This window comes from Mesoplodon densirostris, chromosome 14, assembly GCF_025265405.1.
Source record: "Mesoplodon densirostris isolate mMesDen1 chromosome 14, mMesDen1 primary haplotype, whole genome shotgun sequence".
NCBI classification, from domain to species: domain Eukaryota; kingdom Metazoa; phylum Chordata; class Mammalia; order Artiodactyla; family Ziphiidae; genus Mesoplodon; species Mesoplodon densirostris.
The window spans coordinates 45,733,013-45,744,105 of NC_082674.1; positions in this window are offsets into that span (position 1 = coordinate 45,733,013).

Consider the following 11,093-nt stretch of genomic DNA (forward strand, 5'->3'; position numbering starts at 1 on the left):
CTTAGAGTGATGATTCTTTGTACAACCTACAGGTCTTCAGTCAGTGAAATAGAGTATATCAGGCTGAGGAGTGGACACATGGCTTTCTTCTCACCAACTTTTTGGCACTTTTAGGATTGGTGGTGTATGGGGGGGGCAGCTATGATATTTCCCTCTGGATACATTCTCTTCATTTATTAGTTGGAATATTTGAATATTCCATCTAGTGGTAGAATTCATATGGGAAAGACAGGGTAAATGCCTGAGTCTTTACCATGATTTAAGCTGGTCTTTCTAAGCATGATCCATAACCCAAAAAAGCATAAATTAAAGAAAAAAGGTAAAACTTCTATCCACCGAAGCTCAGGACTTTTTCTCACCATTGAGAGTCATGGTGAAATCATTCACTTCCCATTTCCCAACACTGACCACTGATGAAATTACCCTTTTTGAAATTTAAAGATGTCCCATCTTTGGCTGGTGGAAGTCCCTTCAAGTTGGCTTCTGAGTCCTTTTGATATCCCCTTCCTCCTTATCTGGCATGACGCACTGTCCCAGGCTCATCCAGTACATGTCTTGCCCTCAGACCTGCAATCAGAGACTCCTGTAAGAAAACCTGGTGTCTTTTAGTGTAAAATGGTATTTTGAAAACCATAATTTGTGTGCTAGCAATGCTCGTTGCTACTGGGTTGGTCTTTGTTTTCTAGGCATATCAGTAGATAGAGCTAAGAAAAAGTAACTCGAATTCAGGATTGCAGAGGTTTTTCTTATGTCCTAATCATTTGCACTCAGGATCATGGCTTTCAAGGATACAGGAGCCATAGAATTAGAATATCCTATAATTACTCATGTGCTTTATCCCAAATTACATGCATCAACTCAGAATACCAATAATACCACCACCAATATAATTGCCGAGAACAGTTTTTATTTTTTTAATTAAACCTTTAAATTTTGTGACCATTGTAGATTCCCTCGGGGTTGTAAGAAGTAATGCGGTACCCTTTACCCAGTTTCCCCCGGTGGTGTCATCTTGCAAAACTATAGCACAGTATCACATCCAGGATATTTGACATACTCAAGATACAGAACATGTCCATCACCACAAAGATCCTTCCTGCTGCCCTTTTATGTAGCCACACCTGCTTTCCAGCCCCACCGCCTTCAACCTCTGCCAACCCCCAGTCTGTTTTCCATTGCTATAAGTTTGTCATTTCAAGAATGATGTATAAATGGAGTCACCCAGGATGTAATCTTTTAGGATTGGCCGCTTTTTCACTCGGCATACTTCTCTGGAGATTTATCCAGGTTATTGTGTGTATTGTATGTATCCATACCTTTTTTTTTATTGCTGAGTGCTATTAAATGGGGTGGATATACCACCATTTGCTTAATCATTCACTTACTGAAGGACATCTGGATAATTTCTAGTTTTGGGCTGTTACAAATAGAGCTGCTGTAAACATTTGTGTGGGGGTTTTTGTGTGAGCATACACCTTCATTTCTCTGGGATGACAATTTTTGCCCAGGAGTGCTGAGAACAATTTTTAAAAAACATCTTGTATGTGGTTTCTCCATTCTCCCCTTTACCCCACATCTAGGTCGTTTTATTGTATCTAAAATGTCTGAGCAAGTAGTTCTGCTCTCTCCCTCTGAACCCTCCTGTAATCTTAGTTCTACAAATAATTGTTATATTTAATGCTCACCCCCGATCCATATGTGGGTGTTCCCTAGTCATTTTGGCTGTCTGAAGCTCCTTCCCTTTGTGTGGTTTATGTGTATATATACGTTTTTTAGTTAGTTTCTCTATCTTTCCACGCCCCCCCCCCCCCCCCCCCCCCCCCCGCCGCAAGCAACCTTCCTTATTTTCGGGCCAGTTTGCTAGGTCAAGCGCTTAATGTGAAGTGCTCTTCTGTTACTTTCAGAGCTGATTAAAGACTTCCCAAGGGAGAAATAAATGTGAGCTTCGAAGTTTTTCAAAGGTTCAAGAATGCAGGCCACCCTAGAAAAATAAGTTTTTCAACTTGTTAAAAAAAAAAAATTCCCAACTGGCCTGACTTTGAGAAAGAATGTTATATCCTGTTTGGAGCTCTGTATGTTTTTATAAAAGGCCCTCCTTCTAAAAAGAGGGATTCAGGAAGTGGAATTGTAGGGACCTACTCTCTCCCATTACTTTAAACTAGGAGTCAAGACGTGAGAAACTAATGCTTCTCTCCTATGCTGTTCAGGGAATTTTCACTCAAGCTGAGGCTGTGCCACCGACCCAAGACTCACATGAACTGGGGTGATTTAGGGGGTTGGTGACAGTGGATAGAATTATTTGTAGAATTCAGATTTTTCCGAGGTAGCACCTCATTTCTCTCTTTCCTCTGCAGAGGAGCTTGGAAGACCAGCGTCCTCAGAAACACCCCAGTTTCTAATCCCCAAACGTGTGGTTTGTTGCCTGAGCTGCCCTGGTTGTCAGTGTTCGCTTTAAACTCACGTAATTGCTGGAGGGGCAGGGCTCCCCACCGCCTCACCCCCTGCCCTGCTCCCCACACACAGCTATCCCGCAGGGCTCCACATCCGGGCCCCAGCACAAGTTTCCACTTGTGCCTTCCAATGTTTATCACACTCTGGGGACCCACTGTGTCTGGGAGTGGGAATGGAGGAGGCGGAACATTAGTGGAGTTTCCTGGAACTGCTGCTTTAAAGGGAAAGGGAATTTTCTCTTCCCTAAGCCCACAGGGCCTTTCTCCAGGGGTGGGGCATCCTGCCTTCCTTCCGGAGCCTGGGCCTTTCTCCACGGAGCTGAGGAAGCTTTGGCTCACAGCCCTCTCCCTGGAGGATCTGCTCCATTCGGTCACCATTTGAGTTTCCCTGTCACAGAGGATGATTTCCAGTGTTGCTGTTCCTCCAGCTTTGGTTTTGTGAGGGAGACAATCTCTCAAGGTTTTAATCTCCCGCCAAGGTCCGCCATCCTAGGGACAGGTGCCAGGGCTGCAGCTAAAAAGGCCTTGAAGAGTGTGTGTCTGCCCCCGTGTTTGCAGGTGTGCTGGCGGGCCCTTTCCCGCTGCCATCTGTTCCATGCGTCTGTCACATCTCTCCCCTGGGCTTTCCTGGATACCTGATCTGAGTGCTGTATCTGGCTTGCCTGGCCTTTGCTCTTCTGGGGAAGAGCGTGGGCTCTGAGCCCAGACTGGTTACTGTGCAGCCAAGTGACGAATATTCCCTCATCACCTTGGCAAAGCACCTACTAAGTGCCAGCTCTAGTGAAGCTTCAGTATGCTATACTCCATACCATGGGCTTTATCAGAGGCCGAGTCATCTTTTCTTGACAAGGGGGTTGAAGAAATGAGTCTGCTCCCACTGCCAGGAGGAGGCTCTCTGTGGTTTTTTTTCCAAAGATGATCTTATTAGAGTGCTTCCCAATTCAATAACAAAAACACCACTTCCCAGTGCAGTGAATAACAGACTTCGTCAGCTCATACAACTAAAACATCCTGGGGTAGAGCCAGTCCATGGGTTGATTTGCTCCGGAAATTCTCCCATCCTCTCAGGACTGCAGGTGATATCTCTGTATTCTGTCAACCCCACCCTCGTCCATGGGTCAGTTTTGGCCTCAGCCTGGCTTCCCTCCTGGGGATGGGGACTGCCAGCACCTCCGAGGCCATATCCTTGTTCACATCTAGGAGGAGGGAGAGGGCTCCTCTTCCCCCAAACATAGAACAAAGCCCTGAGTTTCACTCTGAAAGGATTCATTTAGGTTTTGCACCATCCCTGAACCACACCTACTGCAAGAGATATCACTCAGGCAACCAGGGTGCCTTCCTGGTATCCAAACCACTGGCCATTACAGTGGACATGGGTGGGATGGGCCCCCATTGTCCATTACGACGTAAGATTGAGAAAGCCACATCAATGAATAACAACCTCAAGGGGTGGCTTGGGTGAGGGGGATCGAGGAGGTTGATGGAGATTATGTGTGAGTGTCGGGGTGCTAAAGCCCCCACTTTCTTCCTGGTTCCTCAAATGTTGCATATCTCACCATGAGAGTGCTGGCCCCCAAAGAGGGGTGGGGTTTGGGGAAAGGGGGAGCTTCTCTGAAAGCTACTTTTTCTTTTAAAAAAGGAGGAACTTTTTTTCCCTTAGAATCCGTATATATGTGTTAGCATACGGTATTTGTCTTTCTCTTTCTGACTTACATCACTCTGTATGACAGACTCTAAGTCCATCCACCTCACTACAAATAACTCAATTTCGTTTCTTTTTATGGCTGAGTAATATTCCATTGTATATATTTAAAAAATGTCATGAAGAACCTAGAGGTAAGACTGGAATAAAGACACAGACCTACTAGAGAATGGACTTGAGGATATGAGGAGGGGGAAGGGTAAGCTGGGACAAAGTGAGAGAGTGGCATGGACATATATACACTACCAAACGTAAAATAGATAGCTAGTGGGAAGCAGCCACATAGCACAGGAAGATCAGCTCGGTGCTTTGTGATCACCTAGAGGGGTGGGATAGGGAGGGTGGTAGGGAGGGAAACACAAGAGGGAAGAGATATGGGAACACGTGTATATGTATAATTGATTCACTTTGTTATGAAGCAGAAACTAACACACCATTGTAAAGCAATTATACTTCAATAAAGATGTAAAAAAAAAAAAAAGGAGGAACAGTGGTTCTAGAAGAAACCTTGGAATGACGCCTGAAGCTCCCTGCATTTAAAGCACCTGCTAATGTATCGAAGCTTGCCCCCTGACTGCACGGTGGGCCCTGGGCTTTCCCTCCAAGGTGCTTGTTTGGGATGCACCTGGCTTCAGAGAACAGATGCCGGTTAATGAGTCCGAAGAGGCCCTAAGGGTCTAGTCCTGCTCGCTCGCATCTACAGGGCTCCCTTCTCCAGCAGTCAGTGGGGGTTACTTCAGACATTGGTACAGCTCATCAGGGAAAGGAGCTGATGTTGGGATGCTGTAAATTTATGCATTAACCAAATGCTTGGCTAAATAACTGGATTTATTTTTCTTCTGAAGTAAAGCCCTCACCTTTGAAGGTGCTAATTATCTGTTTCTCTGGGGAGTGCCGAATGCCTGAGTTGGTGGTTGGAAACTCATTTGGTTGAAAGACAATCTGTGAGGGTCTGCACGCTGTCCCTGGGGGCCCTACACCATGAAGGAGCTGCTCCCTTGCCACTCAGCACCGTATTTCTTACAAAATCTCTCGTCACTGACAGGAGGTGGAAGTACCCAGAATATGAATGCCTCAAAAGGCCAAGGGTGTCCCATGTGACCGGGCTGGGATGCTGAGGCAGGGTTCAGGGGAAGCCATTCGCTTGGGTCAGAGGTCTGGGTGGAAGAGGCTGCATTGGTCTTTGGAGAAGAAGGGGAGGCAGAATCCTCGGCATTCCTCAGTTAGGAGGGGAGGATTTAAATTCCACAGCGGAACAGTTTGCAAAGATGAACCTGTCTGCACATTATCTTTTTAATTGTGACACTTGGCATTTCCGTCATTTCTCTATCACAGCTGCTTCTCAGGGGAGCAGCCTGGCTGTGGGAACGTCACCACATGCCTCCCCTCGTGTCTCAGATCTTTGGGATGTGAGCTGGGAGAAGTGGAGGGCCCGCGTTCCACCCCAGGGCTGTCGTCATAGCTCTTGGGGCCCCACCAAGAGGAGTGCTATTTCTGCCCCAGCTGTGACTGGTGGCCAGCTTGCTGAGCTCTTACTGTATGCATCGGGTGCCACCTCAGTATTTCACACGTGCTAATTCAGCTAACCTCACAGTGACCCTGTGAAGTAGACACTTGTTATCGGGGTGTTATAGCTGAGACCAGAACTGTCACTGCAGGGAACAGAAGACAGTGAGCGACGCCCGAGCTAGGAGAAGCAAGCCCACAGCGCCTCCGAGTGTCCTGAAGCTTTGACAAGTTCTAGCTGACACCGACGCCGTCACCGCCCCGGCCCCCTGCCTCACGCCCATTCAGCTGTGTTACCTTCAGCTGCTAGAAAGGGTGTCGCCCGGATATCGCTGGCATCCTGCACGGCCAGCCCGGGCTCTGTGGAAGTGGGTGTGTGAGTGTGAACTTACCCCAGAGGAAAGGGAGAGGGTCTCTGCTGAGAAATGAGGAGCAGAAGCTGGATCTGAATGTGCCAGAACCATTGGTTGTGTAACAGGGGTGGGGCAGGCGCACAGCCAATAGCGCGGGACCCTGAGGGCTGCGGCTCCGCCAACGCTCAGCAAACAGAAGTCCTCACGGCAGAGAGCGCGGGCAGAGGCGGGGCTCGGCCTTCTCCCTGGGGCCCTCCAGGCCCTCCGGCCTCGAGGCTGGCAGGTGAGCTGGGGGGCTCAGGGACAGGCCAAGGGCTGTGTCCTGCAGAGCTCCAGAGCCCTCGCCACGGCTGCCCACTGGCCGGACCCAGGACGTGAAGTCCGAGGCCTAATGGCGGCAGCGGTCTCCATGGGTCGCGGTCCGCGGAGGCCTCGGCGGCGGGAGTATATGGACACTGGCATTAAGGTAACAGCTTCAACCAGCTTCAGTCTCTCCCTTCAAGTGTCAAAAGTTGATACAGCTTAGGTCAGTTGTCTACCCCTAGGAGGTAGCCAGAGGTCAGGGTTAAGTTGCAAGGACATTGCACATCATTACTTCAGGTCCACCTCTGTGGTGGGGCTCTTCTCAGGGGCAATTGTTGTGAGCTGGGAATTCACCTGTTTGGTATTTGCTACAACGTGTATTCCTATTGATCCCATACAAGTGATTCTCTCCAGTTTAAATGAAAAAGCCTGAGTGCCGGCTGGGTGCTCGGTGCCTGGCTCCCTCAGTGATAACGGCTGGGCAGGGTCTAGAAACAGGCTTACGAGGTGTGTACCCAGGCAGGTGATTAAAGGGGAGTATGGGGCTTCCCTGGTGGCGCAGTGGTTGAGGGCCCGCCTGCCGATGCAGGGGAGGCGGGTTCGTGCCCCGGTCCAGGAAGATCCCACATGCCGCGGAGTGGCTGGGCCCGTGAACCATGGCCTCTGAGCCTGCGCGTCCGGAGCCTGTGCTCCGCAACGGGAGAGGCCACAACAGTGAGAGGCCCGCGTACCGCAAAAAACAAAACAAAACAAAACGGGGCGTATGGCCTGTGAAATGGCCCTAGCTGGAGGGAGTTCATGCCCCCAGAGAACTGCCGTTGGGAAGAACGAAGTCAGAGCTTGGTCAGCTCCACCTTTGTGGAGATGTTCTCTCTGGGGATTCACTGCCCTTTCCAGCTCTGGGTCTTGACCTTGGTCACCTGACAGCTTCAGGAACTTTACATTTCGTGAAACTGAGATTGGGTCTTTATCTCTTGCTTCCTAAAATCTTCTGGGGTCCTAATGCAAATTTTATCATTCCCACCCGTTTTAAGCCTGCATCAGTAATCTCTCTCACAAATACACAAATAATTGTTTCATCTTACCACACACTTTGCCACATTTTATTGGGAATTGGTAGGTCAAAAGCTAAGCACATGTTTACAGATTTTACTTCATTTTCCTATTACTGCTTTCCAAACTGCATCCGTTTATTTACTAGATGTAAACGAAAGTAACCTTCTTGCCACAAAAACGATTGTTTTTATTTTTAGTAGGTATAATACAGCATCTCGAGCTTGCTCTGAGTTTCTTTGACTACCACCTGGGGTAAACTTCCTCTCCTGAATTTGACAATTTCTTTTTCCTTTTGAATAAATTATCTGTGCATACCTGGTTCACTGAGGCTTCTGAGTCACAATCCACAAACACCAACTCTGGCTGATTAGGCAGAAATGGAACTTATTAAGGCTCCCAGCATCTCCAGGAGGGCCAGGGCACCAGGCTTACAGTTTTTACAGCCATGCAGATGCATATAATTGGTAGACATGAGGCCATGGCCCCGTGCCCTCACTCACTGCAAGGGAGGCCAGGAAAAGGCATTTTAATTTTCTATTAGGGAGGGTTCTGCCTCAAGAGGTGATGGATTCCAACAATGTAGGAATGGGGTTAAAAAACAGAGTGGCAGTATGAGTTTCGCTTTGCTGCCTTAAAAAGTTACCATAAACTTGAGACTGAAAACAGTACAATCTTATTCTCTTAGAGTTCTGTAAGTTAAAAGTTGGACACAGGGGTCAGTGGGCTGAGATCAAGGTGTCAGCAGGGCTACCTTTCTGAAGGCTCTAGGGAAGAATTTGTTTCCTTGCCTTTTCCAGCTTCTAGGGGAGCTGAACTCCTTGACTTGTGGCCCCTTCCTCCATCTTCAAAGCCAGCAACAGTGGACGCAAATCCTTCTCACGACACAGTTTGAACATCTACATCTCTTCCATTTTAAAGGACCCCTGTGATGACATTGCACCCACCTGCATAATCCAGGATAATCTCCCTGTTTTAAGGTCAGTTCATTAGCAACCTTAATTCCTCTCTGTCGTGTAATGAATGTAACTTATTCCTAGGTTCTGCGATTAGGATGTGGATATCTTTGTGGGGGGCATTATTCAGCAGAACAATGAAAAAGTGTGTCTGCTAGGTCAGCACGAATGTGGAACCTAAAAGACTGTTTGATTAGTCATTAATTTCATGTTTAATCAATGACATCTAACCCACAGATAGTCTACAGTATGGTGGAAATTTGGGGGTAGAACCTGAGGCCTGGTAAACTTATTTGCAAATTTGTCTTCACAAGCATACATTACACTTTTGTCCTGGGTATAAATAAAATAGCTCTCTTAGAAAATATAATAAAAATAATTTTACTTTTTCAATTTTTACACATTTATCTCAGTTTATTTTTGATGAAAATATGTTCAAATTTTGTATCCTTTCAATAAAATTATATTTTATTTTCAATCACTTAGATCATTACTATCAACAAATTATTTGAAAATCTTGATTATAACATCAAAATTAGTAATTTTACTAAAACAGAAATGAGAAAAATATATTTTATGGAACAAATGTATACCTTATGAATTATATATGTTTTCACTTTATTATTCATCTAAACATAGTCCATTAAAAGACTATCCAGATATACAGAATAATACTTAAATTTAGTCATCTTGGATGTTTTTGCATGTTCTTGATATTATAAAAAACCAAGGCTTTGTGTGTATTTAAAAAATTTGTCCTTATGGAGGTATATTTATCAAGATAGGAGGATAAAGCATATTTTATCTATCAGTTTCCTAGACTAATTTATAACTTTTGAAAATCATTTTCATGATATGTGGCTTCCATCTGTACTTGTGCCCCAAGCCCTGCAGGTGTTAGTGGCAGAACTGTCTGTCTATTGATATAATCATGTGTGTTTTTTCTCCTTTAATTTGTTGGAAAATGAATTACAGCAGTGATATTATCTAGCCCAACTTGCATTCCTAACATAAACTAGTCATGATGTATTATTTTGTTTGTTTTTACATAGCTATATTTGGTTACTAAATTAGTTTTAGGATTTTTGCAGTCATGTTCATGAGTGAGCCTGGCATCATTTTCCTTTCTTATACTGTCGCTTCATGTTTGTGCTGTCAGGGTTATGAGAGCTTCATAAATTGAGTTGGGGATTATTCTATCAATATTGCTTTATGTTGTTTCAAGCTTCATTATTAAGTCTATACAAGATTAGAATTTTTATTATCTTCCTGATGAATCGAAGTTTAGAAATTTTATGTAGTTACCGTCTTTCTGTCTAGTAATGATTTTGCCTTAAACTTTATTTTGTCTGATATTATTTCATTTGGTTAGTAAAGAAATTTCATTTGGCTAATGTTTGTTTTTCCATTCTTCCCTGACCCTCTCGCCTACCTCGTCTTTCTATTATTTTATGTTTTAGGCATGTGTCCTGTAACATTTACCTGGATTCTTAAAAATTTAGTCTGGTGATCTCTGGTTTTTAGTCTCTTTATATTTATGTAACTACTCACATATTAGATTTATTTCTACCATCTTATTGTGTGTCTTTTTTTTTTTTTTTTTTTGCGGTACGCGGGCCTCTCACTGCCGTGGCCTCTCCCGTTGCGGAGCACAGGCTCCGGACGTGCAGGTTCAGCGGCCATGGCTCACGGGCCCAGCTGCTCCGCGGCATGTGGGATCTTCCCGGAGTGGGGCACGAACCCCCGCCCCCAGCATCGGCAGGCGGACTCTCAACCACTGCGCCACCAGGGAAGCCCTTATTGTGTGTCTTTAAAACAAAATCTCTCTATGTGACTATATTAGTCTGCTCAGGCTGCCATAACAAAATACCACAGACTTGGTGGAGTAAACAATAGAAGTATATTTCTCATAGTTTTGGAGGCTAGAAGTCAGATCAAGGTGCTGGCAGATTCATTTTCTGGTGAGGACTCTTCCTAGCCTGTAGATAGCCCCCATCTCGCTGTGTGTTCGTGTGACCTGTCAGTGTACACAGAGAGAAGCAGTTGGGAGGGGAACTCTCCCGTGTCTCTTCTTATAAGGACATTAATCCCGTTGGATCAGGACCCCACCTTTAATTACTTACTTAGAGGCCTCATCTCCAAATACAGCCATACTGGGGGCTAGGGCTTCAACATATGAATTGGCGGGGGCAGGGGGGCACATTTAGTCCATAACAGTGGCATTCTACATAATCTCTCTATATTCCAGCTTTCAAATACTTTCTTCTGTTGCATGCCCTGTCCCAAGAGATCTTACATTTTAATGGTGACACCCAGACAATTAACAATACAATGTATAATATTAGGTGCTCTTGGGGCTTCCCTGGTGGCACAGTGGTTGAGAATTCGCCTGCCGATGCAGGGGACACGGGTTCGTGCCCCGGTCTGGGAAGATCCCACATGCCGCGGAGCGGCTGGGCCCGTGAGCCATGGTCGCTGAGCCTGTGCGTCTGGAGCCTGTGCTCCGCAACGGAAGAGGCCACAACAGTGAGAGGCCCGCGTACCACAAAAAAAAAAAAAAATTAGGTGCTCTTAAGTGCTGAAGAGAGATTAAAGAGGCGTATGTATTTGGTGGAGGTGTGGGGTGGGTTGCAGTTTAGGTCGGGAGTCCAGTGATGGCCTTACTGAGAAGATGACATTTGGGTAAATATCAGAGAAGGTAAGGAAATGAGTCATACAGCTAAATGAGGAAAAATTCTTCCAGAAAGAGGGAACAGCCAGGGCAGAGGTT